The sequence below is a fragment of the Pleurodeles waltl genome, chromosome 8 (genome assembly GCF_031143425.1).
Source record: "Pleurodeles waltl isolate 20211129_DDA chromosome 8, aPleWal1.hap1.20221129, whole genome shotgun sequence".
In the NCBI taxonomy this organism is placed as follows: Eukaryota; Metazoa; Chordata; class Amphibia; order Caudata; family Salamandridae; genus Pleurodeles; species Pleurodeles waltl.
The window spans coordinates 1,051,575,166-1,051,593,709 of NC_090447.1; positions in this window are offsets into that span (position 1 = coordinate 1,051,575,166).

An 18,544-nucleotide genomic window follows, 5' to 3' on the forward strand; every position below is an offset into this window, starting at 1 on the left:
GCAGGTCATCAGAGGGAGCCTTGCCCAGTATTAGGCAATGTCCTTCTCTCTCAGAGTCTCATAGCCCCAGTCATAACATGGGCAGCTGGCCCACAAGGCCTCAGAGCACCTTCGACATCCGTCTCTTGACTGAGATCCTGTCTAACCCCTGTGAGATCACACCAGTTCAATGACCATCCCCGTTCTGGCAAGCAGTGCCACCAGCGGAGGCTATAGTTAGTGTGGAGACCACCATAATGCAAGGGTGCCCGTGTAAGGGAAGGATTGTTTAGTGCAGAAGGGATAACCTCCTGGACAAAAAAAATTCAAGGATGCATTTTCTTCTTCCTATATGTGATGTGAAATGTACATTGAAAGAGGAAATAGCAAAGAGAAAAAAAAGATGTTTCTTCCTGTTACGCCATCCTGTGGGAGGCATCCCATTTAACACAAACCCAGGTGTAAAAATATTTGCAACTCTGTAATCATTTCAAATCCACGGGTGGATGCAAGGGAACACCCATGCTTTACTCATCGAACGCCTTCCAGCTCGAAATGTAAATCTAATCTAATCTAATCTTTGCAACTGTATCTGAAGCCTTTGATGCTCTTGTGTTACCTTAAGCAATGCAAGGACAGTAAATACGGGCCTACGTTTGGGAACAAAGGGCATATATTTGTTTCGTAGTGCTATGGAATGTACTTATATGCACGTTCTCTATAGGTTTTGTATCATTAGTATATCAATTTTATCACAGCAATGAAGTTACAGTGAGGTTAATGTGTTTGCTTGATTTACTGAAAGTATTTATGTGCTAGAAGTTACAGCAGCTTGAATCACTGCTAGGGCCCAAGTGTGACCTACATTAATTTCAGTCTTACTAGAATTCACTTTCTTCACACATGAAAATCAGCCTTTTGATAGCGATGGGAGTGTGCAAATGTTTACAGATTCATAATGTCAATTCTATAAAAGACACAGACACTTCAAATATGTTTACTTTGTATTATATACGTGCATTTTAATGTACTTCAGAATCTTTTCCTGAATTAAATAGTAAAAAGATAATGCATGACTAAGAAGTAATTGTAATGAAGTCAATTGTTGGCTATGCCACGAAGAAAAACTAAAATTGGCCAAATGAGAAGCTAATTTAAGTGTATAGATCGAAAGCAAGCGATTATCAGTACTAATCTGCGATCTAAAATAGTTTACTTTCACATACCAAATGCTTGCTTTCGATTATAGGTGTATTCACTTCCATAAAACGCCATAGACTGTGTGGGTGGCGTCTACTTACATCGAGCTTGCAGAAAGCAATAGTTTTTTTTTCAAGTTAGAAAGGTAAAGTTGAGGACTCTTCTGAAATGGCTTATACATTCACTGGAAATCGAGTTACACTTCCGTGGTTTCAATTGTTCAACAGCTAAGCCCAGCACAGAAGTATTTGTTATTTTCCATAATAATGAACTTGGCATGGCGAATGTATCAATAATGCTCTCTGCAGGCTGAGCTCGTTTCCAGTCATTGTGCTCCGCGTTTGTTTTACTGATGTTTGACTTTGAAAGATCCTGTGTAAAGCAGTAAGTAGATGAATGACTCATTACGTTCGACTTCAGATGATGCCAGAATTGACGAACTGCTCGTAGAAGACACACTCAATTAGAATTATATTTTAAAATGTTTTGATGACAGCCTTTAGCAAAGGAGAATTCACGTGTGTTACTAATCTGAAGTAAAATATGTGTTTAGCTTCTTTTGGATATTATAGTGCATGCAGTTGAAAAGCAAAGTAACTTTTTTTTAACAATCGGCCATCATGCTTTCTTTACCAGTGTTCTTCAAACAGTGGGAAAATACGTTTCCAATGCCATTTTTAAATTATTTTTAAAGTGTACCTTTTAACCAGAAATGCTTTGGCCCATATTTATACTTTTTGATGCAAAACTGCGCCAACGCAGTTTTGCGTCCAAAAAATGAGCACCAGCTAACGCCATTCTGAAGCGCCATGCGGGCGCCGTATTTATTGAATGACGTTAGCCGGCGTTAGCCGCCGGCGCTGTCTGGTGTGCGTTAAAAAAAACGACGTACACCAGGCAGCGCCGGCGTATGGGGAAAATGGCGTATGGGCGTCCAGAAATGGTGCAAGTCAGGCTGAGGGAAAAAATTCGCCACAACCCGATTTGCGCAATTTTTTTACGACGCCCATCTCCCATTGAAATGACTCCTGTCTTAGCAAAGACAGGAGTCATGCCCCCTTGCCCAATGGCCATGCCCAGGGGACTTCTGTCCCCTGGGCATGGTCATTGGGCATAGTGGCATGTAGGGGGGCACAAATCAGGCCCCCCTATGCCACAAAAAATAAAATAAAAAATACTTACCTGGATTTACCTTAATGTCCCTGGGGTGGGTCCCTCCATCCTTGGGTGTCCTCCTGGGGTGGGCAAGGGTGGCAGGGGGTGTCCCTGGGGGCTTGGTAGGGCACCTCTGAGCTCATTCTGAGCCCACAGGTCCCTTAACGCCTGCCCTGACCCAGGCGCTAAAATCCGGCGCAAATGCGGGTTTTTTAGTCCCGCCCACTCCCGGGCGTCATTTTTGCCCGGGAGTATAAATACGACGCATATGCATCGCAGTCATTTTTTAAGACGGGAACGCCTACCTTGCATATCATTAACGCAAGGAAGGTGTTCACGCAAAAAAATTACGCTAACTCCATGAACTTTGGCGCTAGACGCGTCTAACGCCAAAGTATAAATATGGAGTTAGTTTTGCGTCGAATTTGCGTCGAAAAAAACAACGCAAATTCGGCGCAAACGGAGTATAAATATGCCCCTTTGTGTTTTAAAAGCCCAATACAAAATGCACTTCGATCTGACACCATGCCCTTGAATGCAATTGCAAACTAAAGGAAAATATTAGATAGCGACCAAGGAAATTGCAGCGTTGATCCCTAATCTCTCCTGGCGATTTAACACAAACAGGCTGATAGCAAAGGAATGTTTTCCTTACTGGTGTTTATGTTGTTTTAATAATTGAGCAATGGTATATACATGCCTTAATCACAACCAATGCAGAATCACATTCCTCACTAATGTCAGTAGAACAGGGTACAAGTTTGTGTTACCTATGTACGCTATACAATGTTTTACTTTTTTTAGCTAATCAGATCAAATCAAGTGAGCTATCACACTTCTAAGCAAATTAAAGGGGATGTTATGCACTGAAGAGTTTTGAGTGACAAAAAAATTGACACTGAGAGCAACGCTCACGTTGTCTACGAAGTTGCTCAGAACTTTAAGTTAAAAACATCCCATTAATTAAAAGGAATACATGTACACATGTATGCTAAGCATTAAACCCCAACACCACCAGTCTCTGGTGGTAAGAGAAGTGCAGGTACTATATGGGTTGTACATGGGCGTACTCCTGCTACCACCCATGCTTTTTGACACTAAATCCTATTCTCAAACATTAGTAGAAAGAGTTTAGTTCCAAAAAGTTAAGGCAGCTGAAAAGCAGGCGTTAAACATAGTAATATTTTCATTTCTCCATGCCTTTCCAAATTTGCATGTACAGCACAGATACATATTAGGAAAAGCATTTCCACTTGTCTAGGCATAGTAATTTGTACAGGAAGGATATCCTTCCTCTACAAAACCTATGCTAGACCCACACACCCACCTTATAACTACAGCGCTGGAGAGGGGAGGAGAGTGCCATTTCTATGGAATATGGCACTCTTCTGCTCCCTCTCTCTCACAAAATGCAGTGCAGCAACTTTGGATGCTGCATTGCCTGTCTCCTGCCAGAATCTGAGGCCTAGACTGGTAATGTTAAAAAAAACACCTCATACCTCTTTAGGCCACTACCAAGCACCCTCTACCCCTCTGTCTTACTCCTGCAGTTTCCTCCTTTCTCCCTTTGTGACAGGGTTGGAGTCTTTCTCTTCCTCCCTTTTGGAAAATGGTCCTCTCTGAAGGGTCCCATCAAGCTTTCTGCCTTCCTCTTCCTCTTTTTCTGGCCTCATGTTTGTTGGCTTTAGGACTCTGGACAATTTACCACTGCTAATGAGTGCTAGAGCTGATGTGCTGTCTCCCTAAAACATGGTAACATTGGCTCATACCCAATTGACATGATTAATTTAATTGTAAGTCCCTAGAAAAGTGCACAACATGTGCCCAGGCCCATTACATTAAATGCTACCAACAGGCTTGCAGCACTGATTGTGTCACCCACATAAGTAGCCCCTTAACCATGTCTCAGGATTGCCATTGTAGGGCCTGTGTGTGAAGTTTTACTGCCATGTTGAGTTGGCATTTAAAACTACTTGCCAGGCCTTAAACTCCCCTTGTTCTGCATATGTCACCTCTAAGGTAGGCCCCAGGTAGCCCATAGGGCAGAGTGCTATGTTAGTAAAATGCAAGACAGGTTCTTAGGTGTTTTACATGTCCTGGTAGGGGAAAACTCACAAAATTGATTTCCACTACTTTGAGGCCTGCTCATCTCATGGGGTAGCATTAGAATGTCTCTTATATATCTTTAAGTGGGAGTTTCTGATCTGGAAGGAGTAGTCCTGTCATGTATAGTATGGCCAGAATGATAGTAGAGAATCCTGCTTACTGGTGAAGTTGGATTTAATACTACTTTTTTAGAAATGTCACTCTTAGAAAGTGGGCATTTCCCTGCATTTACTGCCATGCTGTCCTTTCAGCCTGTTTCCAATCCACGTCTGGTCTGTACTGATTGACAGCTCCCCTTGTGAATTCCACCCAGACAGCCATAGCACAGGACACTCAGCCACATCTGCATTCATCTGCATACTGAATGGGTCTCCCTGGGTAGGAAGGGTGAAGAGGCCTTCTCTTACACTTCAAAGGCCAGTGTCCTGCCCTCATACAAAGGATTGATAACACCCCACAGGGATCCTGGCAGACAATACTGGGCTGAAAAGGGAACTTGTGCACTTCAAAACCGCTCTTTGAAGTTTCCCCTATGTCTAAGGTATTTTTGGGTACATAAACTGGGTCTCTGACCCCACCAAATCAAGCACTTCTGGATCTACACCTGGACTCTGTCAGAGGGTCTGCCTGGCTGCCCAAAGGACGCCTCTGGACTGCTTTGCTGAGAAGGACTGCTGCCCTGCTGCCTGTTGGCATCTGACTCTACTGGAAGGACTCTGCCTTCCCCACAAGTGCTCTCCAAGGGCTTCGGTTGAGCTTCCCTCCTGATCTGAAGTCTCTTGCTGAAGTAATAATTGGCATTGGTAAGCCAGCCAATTATTTTGCACTTGTGGTGCAATTGAGCCTTGAGTCCAGGGGCACACTGCTGGCACCTTTGCAGCTTGGACCTCATACCTAGCTGAGTGTGGGAACTATGATGCTCACTCTGGTTTCCCTCCCACCAAGAAAAGATGCACTACAAGTACACAGACATAGACAGAGACACAGATGTAACACATACACAAAAAATCTGCATGGAGAACTGGCTTGAGGTTGTGTAAGATGTTGATATGTATGTTACAGATGAAAAGTGGAGAATGACAGTCAGAGCAGAGAGGAGCCACAGGCCACAGTGGTTATAGTGCCCGGCCACCGAATAGAGAAGTGCTGATAGGAGAAGAATGTAAAAAAAACAAAGCAAAACCGTAATAGCTGTATGTATGCCTTCTAAACAACAATCTAAACTGTTAGAGCAAAGCAAGGACAATGAACAAAGGGCAGTAAGCCTTCATCAGAACCAGCGTAGGCAGGATTCTAAACAACAATCTAAACTGTTAGAGCAAAGCAAGGACAATGAACAAAGGGCAGTAAGCCTTCATCAGAACCAGCGTAGGCAGGAGAGGCATAGGCAGGAGAGGCATCCTGAGAGACATTTTCCTCTTTTTGATAGCAGAAAAAAGATTCCTTGAGCTTTCCTCTTTTTGAATGCAGCACACAAAGAAAGAGGAAAAAACAAGTAGATATAAAGATATTTCTCCTTATTATGTCTGACATGGGGAGGCATACATTTTAACATATCCTCAGGTTTACCAGTGATGGTAACCTGGTTATGTGCCAAAATCCATGGGTGAATGCTTTGAAACACCCACTTTCCACCCATGGAATGCCTCCCTGGGGTACAGTAACACAACACAGCAATTTGTGCTGTGTTGCGGAATTCTAGATTTATCAAGCCACGCAGGGCCACATGAGGTGACCCTGTGTGGCTTGATCAGTCTGACTTGCCTGGTGCAAGGGTGATGCAAAACACTGATAAATATGCCCCTGTATCTTCAATCCTGGCATTTTCTTTCAGTCATGGAATGAGTAAATCTGCTAAAAACTAAAATGAAGACTGCAAAAGCTGCCATCTCAAAGCTCATACCAATCAGTGGTGTGTGAACTCTGTTACACCAGAGCAACACACTAAATAGAGTCAGGCAGCAAGCATTGGTAAGAAAGAAAGACTCAGCAAGAACAATAATAGCAGCTCCAAAAACTATGTATGAGCAAATCAACAAATATCATCACACAGTCAAGATGTGACTGTTCCTAAAATCCATCCAGGAGCAGTGATTGAGTTCAGCCTACACCTAGAATGCATCAGCATTTCACGCAACTCCGGAAATAAGCTAACAAAGGACTTCAGTAAGGAACACATATCAAATCTAGGCAAAGCAAATCCTCAGTATTAAGCTTCAGGACCAGCAACTGGAAAATTGTAAGATGCAATACAATACTTGAGGGCGTCAGGCCATGCAGTTGAAATATTGCACAACTCATAAGGGAATGGCCATGGCTGAGCACACAATACAATCCACACCTGATGATTGCATGTGACAGATCAAACAAACACCATATGGCAATGAAACAATTGAACTTAACTCTGGTCCAGACAGGATTTAGGAATGGGAGAGTTCATGTCCTACTATGTAAACCAACAGCACTGAAAAATTCAACGGTATAGAACTGGTGCCACTGATAACCGAGCTAAATATGGAAATGGCAAAACTGAGGAAAGAAATCCATGAGCTTAACAATTGAATACATTTGGGACGTATTATAAGCAGGACAATATGATGATGCCAAATATAGACTGTAATTCCCTGCATAATGTTGAAGCAATTACCAAGCTACCGATGAATATGAGAGAGGAACAAAATGAACCAGATCAGGCAAGTCTTACAAAGGTCACGCATGGATGTAACAGCCCCAAAGCAAAAAGCTGGCCATCGACCAGGAAAATCACTGACACTTTAAAAAATCTAATGTATCTTTTAAAAGATGAATTTGGCCAAATTAGTTGGTCATTTATGTAAGGCATTCCCAACCTGGAAAAGCTCATGTGAAGTGAGTGGTAAAAATGGAAAAAAGTGGAGAAATTTAGCAAATTGCAACGTACAACTGAGTATCATGAAGAGGAAGACTCTCCCTGTGAAGTCTGGAAATGACTCACTGTTAAATTAAGGGCACCACTGTAAAAATGAATGACCACCAAATGGTAACACAATATAAACCATTCTTACGTACAGCAACAAAAGCTTCATTCTCATCAACACAAGTTCTACAAATTTAATAAAATATATGCACAAATTCTGTGGGCCTCATTTACAACAATCGATGTGCTAGTTTGCTTGGGCCACCCTGTCCCCCCTAACGATACCATGGTAGTGCTGTATTTACAATAAAAGACACCATAGCACTCGTTAGCACAGCTGTGTCAGAATTTCTGATGAGTTGCAGCACTTTGCTGGGCTAGCATCAAGCATTTTGTCACTAGTCCAGCAAAGCTCGGGAGGCCCATTTAAAACAACCTAACGTCACTTTAGTGCCTGCTCTTTAGAAGGTGTTAAAAAATGACACAAAAATGACACAGTGAAATCTTGTAGATTTCACTGCACTTTTCATGTGGGCCTCCTAGCGAGGGAAAGACTCCCTGGCATACATTATACATGGTTCATGTATAATGTGGCACAAGGGTTTACAAGCTAGTGTAATAGTCCTATTGCCTCAGTTTGCAAATGCAGCGATATTTGATTGACTGTTTGCACCACTGTAATGTAAAATAAATGACACTACGGCTGTGCCAGGAGCTTGTAAATGAGCCCCTGTGTCTCTGGCCAACCCATTATCATCAATCAGAATCATAATCAACTTGAACACTATGTAAATTATCAACGAGCTCCCTCATTTGTCAAAGTTGTGGGCCAACATGCCAATGAGATGTCTCCTATTCAGATCCAATAAAGCAAACTTTCAGCAAACAACAGTACTAGTAGAACATATGAAATATACAGCCATGCAACAGGGCAGGGGCAGAAATCAAAAGCAACCATAATAAAAGAATAAGTATATTTCCAACTGAAACTATGGACAGTCAAAAAAACTAATCTAGCCTAGGAGAATTTATTTTCCTATGGTCAGATGAGGAAAAACGCATGCTTATATAATCACTGAAAAATGGATTGACTATAAAAAAATCCACATTGACCAAGGAAGCCAACTTAGTAGATGGGAAGCAAACACCTTGATCATCTCCTAGAACATGGCACACATTCCTCAAAAAGCAGGCCATATCAATTTCTTAGACTTTCTAACATCCAATGGCATAATAATACAACAAGAAATATTTCTATTGCTGGTTAGTTCACAGTTATATTAATCACTCAAAATGTGTATTAGAAGTGGCAAAGACAAGAAACAGTGGTGGCCAATAGCTACCATTCAGGACTGACAAATAAACCACATCTAAAGGTTGAGATAACATCTAAGATAATATGCAAAGTTGTAATGTCAAATTGTTGACAATACTGTATTAAAAATAATAGATGACAATGCACAGTAGTAAAAGATGGATAGATTAATGAATATTTTAAGATCCATCAACAAAGTAATGATTAAACTAAGTCAGACTGAAATATGTATCTTAATATGTGAGGATTTAAAATGCCAGATGGGTGAGGTGGGGATCAACAATGACCCAACAACTGAACTTAAGTCAGCAGACAGAATCTCAACTTTAAGGCATGTCTTCATAAAAATGGATGTCACTGGAAAACACCTGCCACATTTCTGTACAAATGAGGGCCTCATCTCAACATGAAATTTGTATGAAAATGATGTCTACAACTTTTCAAGAAACAATGCCTGTAGGGCACAATCTGCACTTGGCTACATCCTGAGTAAGGAAACTGATTGTCATAGCTTTTTAAAACTGTGGCTTCAGTGGAAGCTGGAAAGCAATCATAGCACCCTGATCTTAGTTATAAAGCATGATACATTGACAGAGTATAGAGAAGTTTAAAACTTGATCAACACTTGGGATATCGGAGGACAGGCGTGAAGAAAATACATTCCCAGCCTTGAGTCCAACAATGAAAAAAAGATAATAGAACCAACCACTGCTGATCCTCAAAAGTCCATTCTGGAAGGACCAGCTGAAAATAACAACCAGCTGAGAATTACAAATTACTGCTGTATGATGCAATGCTGAAAGTATCTAGATAATGTACATTCACCAAGCAGCCAGTATTAAAAAAATGTCCAAAGACAGAGATTTTGATGAGGAACTTGTGACAATACTCCATATTGACTCTACAAGAAATGAAATTAGAGCTGCAAGGTCCAGTTAAAAATACTTAATCAAGAAGAAAAATGATGCATTGAATACACAATGGCAAGATCTTGAAAAATCAGTGTTAGAAAGGGATTCACTGGCTTTCTTGCAAAATAACAGAGAAGGACTTGGAGTAAGAAAATACTATCTGCGATTAAAGATCACTGAAGGTGATTTGATAACCCACTTCCTTGCAAATGTTTTGATACCACATTATTACCACATTACAAATGCTTTCAGGTGGCAGAACTGATACCAGCAAAGGGGTCAACAAGCTATGGATCAAGATTCTCTCCAAGGACAAAGTGAAGGAAGCAATATTTAACCTACAAAAAGGAAAATCTCTAAGCCCCATCATAATTCCACCAGAAGTGTTTCTTAGGGACCCAGATTGGTGGGCAGTGTCCCTCCTCTTAGCAAAACAGCATTATCGTTCCAATATACAATAAAGGCGTGAAGAACGACCCAAAGACACAAAGGCTGATCAGCCTAACAGATATTGGTTCCAAGATTTTCTCAAAATTGACCACTAAGGGCTTGCATGATTTGTTTACCAATGACAACATAATTTTACCCCAATCAAAAAAGCATTAAAAAAGGACTTTCAACAATTGATCAAGTCTACACACTCTTGCATATGATCTGCAAATTTATCATAGCAAGAAAAATGCCCCTATTTATGGATTTTTTTAGATTTCACTTTGGTCTTCAATCTTGTTACAATACACCTTCTTTGGGAAAAACCTTCAAAAGTGGGTATCAACCCAATCCTTTTGTCCTAAATCAAACTGCATATACTGAAAGAACATCACAGGAAAGAGTAAATCAGAAAGGACACATTAGCAAAAACAGAAAATCAGAAATGGGGTGAAGAAAGGCTTTCTTTTGTCACCCCTTCTTAAAACTAGCAGACTTTACCATGATGTCCTAAAACCAATGGTGATATTCAAGTAATAAGTGGTTTTAAGACTCTGTTACACAATGATGGTTCAGTCTTAATCTCTAAGATCCGCAAGGGCCTCCAGTCACAACTTACAGCTATAGAAGCAATATATATACTGCAACATAAATAACACTGTAAAAACAAAAACCATGACTTTCAAGACAAATCTTCAAAACATTACGTATTACTCATTTCTCATAAATAACAGAAGATTGGAAGGAGTCACATCTTTCAATATTGGGGCAGTAATTGTTAAATAATGTCAGCTGGAGTACTGACATCCAAACAACAAATAAAACTCTGAGGCCTCAGCCAATGCAATCTTGAGGATGGTACGAGAACACGGACAGTGCTTTTTTGTTATATCAATAAAGTCTTTCAAGAAAAAGTGGGATGCCACATTTTGTAAGGAACAGACCACTGGGGCCTAGACAAGTTAACAAGTTGCATTGGATGATTTGCAAAGTAAACTTTGGAAATCAATGCTTAATCTGCCTTCAAGCTTCCCTGCAGTAACTCTGGAATCAGATGAGAGTTACCTCTCTATCACTGCCAAATGGTCCCCATAAAATATGGGCTAAAACTATTACATGTGTTAGACTCAGCATCCTTACTGTGGTTTTACCCCAGATATTTTGCCTTTTACCTTCCTGTTTTTGCTGTATCTTTTTGTTGGCCTTAGGACTCTGACCACTTTCCCATCACTAACCAGTGCTAAAGTGCTTCTCCTCTAAACATAGTAACACTAGTGTATCCACAATTGGCTTATTTAGTTTACCTCTAAATCCCTTGCAAAGTGGTATATCATATATCCAGGGCATGTAAATTAAATGCTACTAGTGGACCCGCAGCACTGTTTGTGCCAACCACTCACGTAGCTCTGTAAACATGTCTCAGGCCTGCTATTGTCAACACAAATATTTGCGATACAACACATTTGCTTGGAGGTCCTGAAGCCTCTATGTTGAAGGTACTGCACCTACAACATAAGCAAACAATAATAATGAACACACAGATTCTGGAATAGAATGTAGCATCACAAGTGGCTTCAAATATCTATGGAATACTGATGAAGAGTCCCACAAGTCTCTGGAGGCAAAAAATGAACTTTATGACAGAGGCTATGAACAATATATGTGGCTATGTGCAGCAAGTCAATGTGATGAACAGACATACCAAACATCACATGGCAATGTGGCAAAGGGCCTTGTGCAAGTAACCACTGCAGTAGAAAGTTTACAGACCACTCAGATTACATGAGTGGGAGCAGTTTGGCCTGCTGAAAGTGAGCAGCTATCTGGTATTAGCAGTGTCTCTGTGAATGAGTCAATAAAATTGCATCACAATAGATCATGAGGTAGTGTTGCTGGTACTGAAGGCTGCACAGCACCTGTACATCAAAGTTCAGTTTATAGTAGGTGCAAACAGTAATAACTGCATATTGTTTTGTCATATTTTTCTATTTCAATGTTTTTCTTTCATTTAAAAATTCTGAAGAGTGAAAGGGATTTTATGACTACCTTTACAACCTGAAAAATAAAGGTTGTATTGAACTTATTGCGTTTATCTTTGTGCAAAATGTACCAAACATCAACACTGTCATACCTCAAAAGTAATGGTTTGTAATGGCCCTATGTTTGTCTCTTCCTTCTACTGTCAATCAACCTTTCTCTTTTCCCTGTGCTGGTGGATTCTGGTGTTCATCATCCTCTTCAGATTCTAAATCAGACATCATTCGTGGGAAACTTTCTTGCATTGCCGTTTAATGAAGTATTTCACAAGTAGCATGATGATCTTGCAACTTGTTTCTGGAGAATATTGTAAGGCACCCCCACTTTTGTAGAGACAGCAAAATCTATTTTTCATTAATCCAAAAGTCCTTTCAATGACAGACTGGGTTCATTTGTGTGCTGCATTGTGGCGTCCCTCACTTTGGTTGGATAGATGAAGATGTATGTCATACATTTACGAATCAGTGTTAGGGACCTGGTAAAAGCGACTGCCAAACTCTGGTCACTAAAATACTGCTTCACTAACTTGTCAGTTCTGTAAAATGTTGCAACAAATCCTTTTAGTAAATTTGAAAATGCCATTTTAGCAGTCAGTAACCAGTTTACGATTAGTTACCAATCCACTAACACTTCGTACATTCAGCCATAAGTGAGTAAAGCTTTTAACAACCTTTCAGGACATTAATTTCTTTTGGGAAGTTAGTGATTACTGTTGTGCCCCCAGCACAACTCTTTACAGCTTGAAAGTATAATTATCATCTAATTTACTTTAGGCTACATAATAATTATAAAAAAATGGAAATTACATTTTGCTAACCAAGTGTGATTTTTGAGGGAAGGACTGCACCCACAATTGTCAGATGTTTATGCAGCACACTCTAGACAGGTGAGACATTTCTGACAGTGGGGAAACACTGCTGGGGTGGAGACGTCTCCTGAGTGGTAGACAAACATGTTCCCCTCAGTTGAGTTCTCAACTGTGAGTAAACCTGACATTCTGACTTGTATTTTGACCTTGACAACACAATGATCTAAGCATGTGCTCAGAGGCTTAGGCCTGTCCCCAGATCTGAGAGGCCCAGGACCTCACCTGTGACCAGCAGGGACCCATAAAATGTGCCTTCATTGTTAATTTTGAACTGCTGTTCGTGTCACGGTATAGCACATAAAACGGTGATGGTAGCACATTTAGTGAAAATAAATAAATGGTGTTACTAGACCTTTTTCGACCACTAAATGTCACTATCTTTCACCCTCTTTCAATGTTTGTTAGGATCACAAATGGTAAATATTTTCAAACGTGATGCATCACTCATCACAGTGTCTCGTTGGGTTCTACCTACAGCTTAAACACACAGTGGTTTACCAAGGTCCCATAACGATGTTACAAGGAAAGTGTTATTAATTATAAGATTCTGTTTCGATCATGTTTTTTTTTTTTCTCTGGAGTAGGTTCACAAGCTTTAAGATGTAAAAGAACAGCTTCTTTGTCTTAGGTAAATAAATAATAAATACAGCAGTAACATGCATTTTGTCAAGTTTTACTGCCATTGCCAATTTATGATTTTGTTCCAAAAGCAAAACTAAAGCTGTAACAGTCTACTTGTGGCTTATGGCTTCGGTCAGATGGAATTGAAGGATAACTTTGATTATTGTAGGTCCTGCTCTTACCAAGGTAAGGGCTGCCCTTCCTGGTAGCCACAGTGCTGCTGACAATGGTACATCAAAGCCAGCCCGCGCCCTCCAGAAGGAGTCCCAGAGGAAAAACCCCAAAGGGAAAACACCTCTATGACTGGAACTTCCTTGAACAGAAAAACACCAAGAAAAATGTCAGACTTCCAATCAAGGAAAAATAACTGGAAGGAAACTGGAACGAGCAAGGAAAAAAGGCTGGAACTGGAAGAAAGCAACTGGAGCGTGATCAATACCAAAGGAAGTGTTGCAGCGCAAGGAGAGCAAGAATCCAACTCCTTAAATACCCCTAAACAGGAAGTGACATACAGGAAAAAGCAAAGATGCCATGTAGGATTGGGAAAAGACTATGGTGGTCATTACAACATCGGCGGTAAAAGCCGCTTAGCGCCACGCAGAAGACCGCCAACACACCGCCGCGGCCGTGGAATTCCGCCACAGCTATTTTGACCCACAGTACTGAATCTGCCAAAATCTAGACACCCACACTAGTCCGTCACACCAAAGGTTAGTGATAAACTGGTGAAAACAAATCCTCCACCGTCACGCCAACAGGAATACGCCCACATTATCACGACACACGAATCCACGCAGCGGTCTTTCAACTGTGGTATTCCATTGGTGGTACACACCGCCGCGCTCAAAATACACACTCATTTACAAAACACTACCACATTGGACAATTTAAAATACACACACCTGATACACATACACACACCACTCCCACACACCCAATACAATATAAAACACACACCCACATCACCCACAAACCCCTACGACCAAACATTCCGAAAGAAGGCCAGAGAGAGACAGCACCAGCAAGAACAACAGCATTCACAGGCACACAACACCATCACCCACAGAACTTCCACGCACCTCACACAACACCCCACTACATATCAGCACACTTATCACCACACACATCACCTACACCACCCCATGACATGGCAAAGACACCCCAGGTTCTCGGAGGAGGAGCTCATGGTGGAGGAAATCGTCCGGGTAGAGCCACAGCTATTCGGAGCACAGGTGCAGCACACCTCCATTGCAAGGAAGATGGAGCTATGGCGAAGAATAGTGGACAGGGTCAACGCAGTGGGACAGCACCCAAGAAATCGGGAGGACATCAGGAAGAGGTGGAACGACCTACAGGGAAGGTGCGTTCTGTGGTCTCAAGACACCACCTGGCGGTTTAGCGGACTGGCGGCGGACCCCCACCTCCTCCCCCACAACTAACAACATGGGAGGAGTAGGTCTTGGCGATTCTGCATCAGGAGTAGGTGGAGGAATGGACTCTGGTAAGACAAATCTTAACTATTACATCCCCCACCCTACCTGCATGCCAGCACATACCCCCACCCTCACCCCAGCACTCCAACTCCTCACATATGTCCCAACATCACAAACCACCCATCCCAACACCAAGCCCTGCATGCAACAACAAAGCATGGACACCCATCACTAAAGCATACCCACTGCACATACAAATATACCCCCCTAAACCATCATCACACAAGGTCCCACACAGGAATGCAAGCACTGGGGTACACGGTCACCCACCCATTGCACACCATGCCACACACAGATGTAATAACCATCCTTTTATACCCCTGCAGGACCCCTACCCAACGTCACTGGACAGGAGGGTCCGCACATGACCACACCACCAACAGAAGAGGCCCACAGTGATGACAGCACCTCTGTCCAACTGGATCTAGATGACCAGCCCGGGCCCATCAGGGACCTCTGGACAGTCAGTTCCCCTCACCCAGTCACAGGCCACCACAGACCTTCCCCCCTCTGGAAACACCAGCACAGCACCCACCCAGCGGGCCCATACCTCCGTCCCCAGGACACGTGAATCAGCTGTGTGTCCACCACTACAGGGTACCCAGGCTAACCCACCACCCCCAACAACAGGGACCTGGGGGCAGTGGCAGTGGGCACACGGTCCAGGGGACGGAGGCTGAGGAACACAGGGGAACTGGGGGGGCTGCTGTGCGACAGGGGGCGGACAGGCCAAGGGAACCCACTCTCCACGAGGCCCTCTCCTCCATCATGGGATCCTACCACCACTCCCAGGAGACGATGGCAACGGTACTGGCCAATTTTCAGGAGACCCAGCGCCTGCAGGAGGAACAGTATATGGGCTTCAGGGAGGAACTCAGAACCATCAGCTCCACCCTGGGCACCATCGTAGGGGTGCTAAAGGAACTTGTGGACACCAGGAGGCACACTGTGGCACTACAAGGAGACCCTGACACTAGCATGGACGATGATCTGCCCACCACCTCCGCCGGTGCTAGTGGACAGGACGCCCCGCCACAGGACCACCACACCAGTACCCCACCCCCTGCAGAGGGAGAACCACCCCGCAAACGGTCCCTAAGATCCAGGACAAAGACAGAGCATGATGCCAAGAAATGAGACCACCCTGATTGTCATCCTACTGTCCCAATTTGTCACCCTGTCCATACTGAAACTGCCCCAGCTCCACTTCCTATGCCCATTAGGGCAATGCACCTGTGAGACTAATAGACTGGACTCTGCCATGGACATTCCTCCACCATCACCCCTCACCATTTTACTACCTCCACCAATATTGAGCACTTAAATAAACACACTTAAAGCACAAAACAATCTGGAGTCTGTCTGTGATTTCGAAATAGTGTATTAGGAGTTACAGTGACAAAAAGCTCTTTCAATTGTAATGTCAACATACCTATGTCACACAGCTCTAGTCCATGAGGAATCTAAGCAGATGTCACGCAGTGGGACACACATCTGTGAAATCGTAAGGGAAAGTGACAACTCAGTGACCATACACTGGGTGAAAACGACAGACAGTAGAGAGGTAGTAGTGTCAAAGTTCATGTAGTAGGCAGGTCTGTACTCTTACCTATGTCTCACTGGAAATACTGCTGGATCACTGAGTCCCTGTTGTTCATGTCTTCTTCCTCTGCTTCCTCCTCTTCACTGTCCACAGGCTCCACAGCTGCAACAACACCGCCATCTGGACCATCCTCCTGTAGAAAAGGCACCTGTCATCGCAAAGCCAAGTTGTGAAGCATACAGCAGGCCACGATGATCTGGCACACCTTCTTTGGTGAGTAGAATAGGGATCCACCTGTCATATGGAGGCACCTGAACCTCGCCTTCAGGAGGCCGACGGTCACTCTCCTAGTTCGCCCATGGGCCTCATTGTAGCGTTCCTCTGCCCTTGTCCTGGGATTCCTCACTGGGGTCAGTAGCCGTGACAGGTTGGGGTAACTAGAGTCACCTGCAAATGCCGAGGGACAACTGTTAGACACGCACTAAGCTGTAGGGATATCCCCAGACCCAGACAACCATTCCCACTGTCTTGCTTCCAGGTGCTCACCTAATAGCCACACAAGGTGCCTCTGGAGTTGACCCATCACTTAAGGGATGCTGCTATTACGCAGGATGTAGGCGTCATGCATTGAGCCAGGGAACATGGCATTCACATGGAAGATGTACTGGTCTGCCAAACATACCATCTGTATATTCATTGAATGATATCTCTTCCGGTTTCTGTACACCTGTTCACTCCTGTGGGTGGGTACCAAAGCCACATGGGTCACATCAATCAAATCAAATCAAATCATTAACATTTATAAAGCGCGCTACTCACCCGTGCGGGTCTCAAGGCGCTAGGGGGGAAAAGGGGGGTTATCGCTGCTCGAACAGCCAAGTCTTTAGGAGTCTCCGGAAAGCGGAGTGGTCCTGGGTGGTCCTGAGGCTGGTGGGGAGGGAGTTCCAGGTCTTGGCCGCCAGGAAGGAGAAAGATCTCCCACCCGCCGTGGAGCGGCGGGTGCGAGGGACGGCAGCAAGTGCGAGGCCAGCGGAGCGGAGGGGGCGGGTGGGGACGTAGAAGCTGAGGCGTCTGTTGAGGTATTCCGGTCCCTTGTTGTGGAGGGCTTTGTGTGCGTGGGTGAGAAGACGGAAGGTGATCCTTTTGCTGACTGGGAGCCAATGCAGGTGTCTCAGGTGTGCGGAGATGTGGCTGTTGCGGGGTACGTCGAGGATGAGGCGGGCCGAGGCGTTTTGGATGCGTTGCAGGCGGTTTTGGAGTTTGGCTGTGGTCCCGGCGTAGAGGGTGTTGCCGTAGTCCATGATGTAGCTCCGCATGTGTTTCAGCAGGGCAGACAACACTCTGGGAAACACGTTGGAAAACATAGGGTGGGACATCCCTGATGCTATGGCCACTGTTGTTTGAAATGACCCACTTGCAAGGAAATGGAGCACTGACAGCACCTGCACTTGAGGGGGGATTCCTGTGGGATGGCGGATTGCTGACATCAGTTCTGGCTCCAACTGTGTACCCAGTTCCTGGATTGTGGCACGGTCAAGCCTGTATGTGATAATCACATGTCGCTCCTCCATTGTTGACAGGTCCACCAACGGTCGGTACGCCGGAGGATGCCCCCATCTCCTCACATGTCCCAGCGGACGGTGCCTGTGAAGAACAACAGCGAGCACAGAGTCAAACAACTCAGAGGTACGTACCCACAGTTTACCCAGAACACCATTCATACTCAAAAAGTGGCCTGTGTGTGTGTTGAGTGTAGGCCTAGGTATGTGTGACGCAGTTGAAAATAAAGTCATGTGGGCCCCTGAAATGGCGGCTGCCTGACCTCTAAAGTGGGACAATGGGATGTGAGGTAACTGTGCTGGCGTTGTACACCGTCGCGGTAGGGGGCGAAGACCGCGGCACAATGCTTCATTGGTTAACATTGGATCCTATGGGTCCCAGGAGCCAATGACGATGTACACCGGTGGTGACGGTACGCACCGCCGCGGACG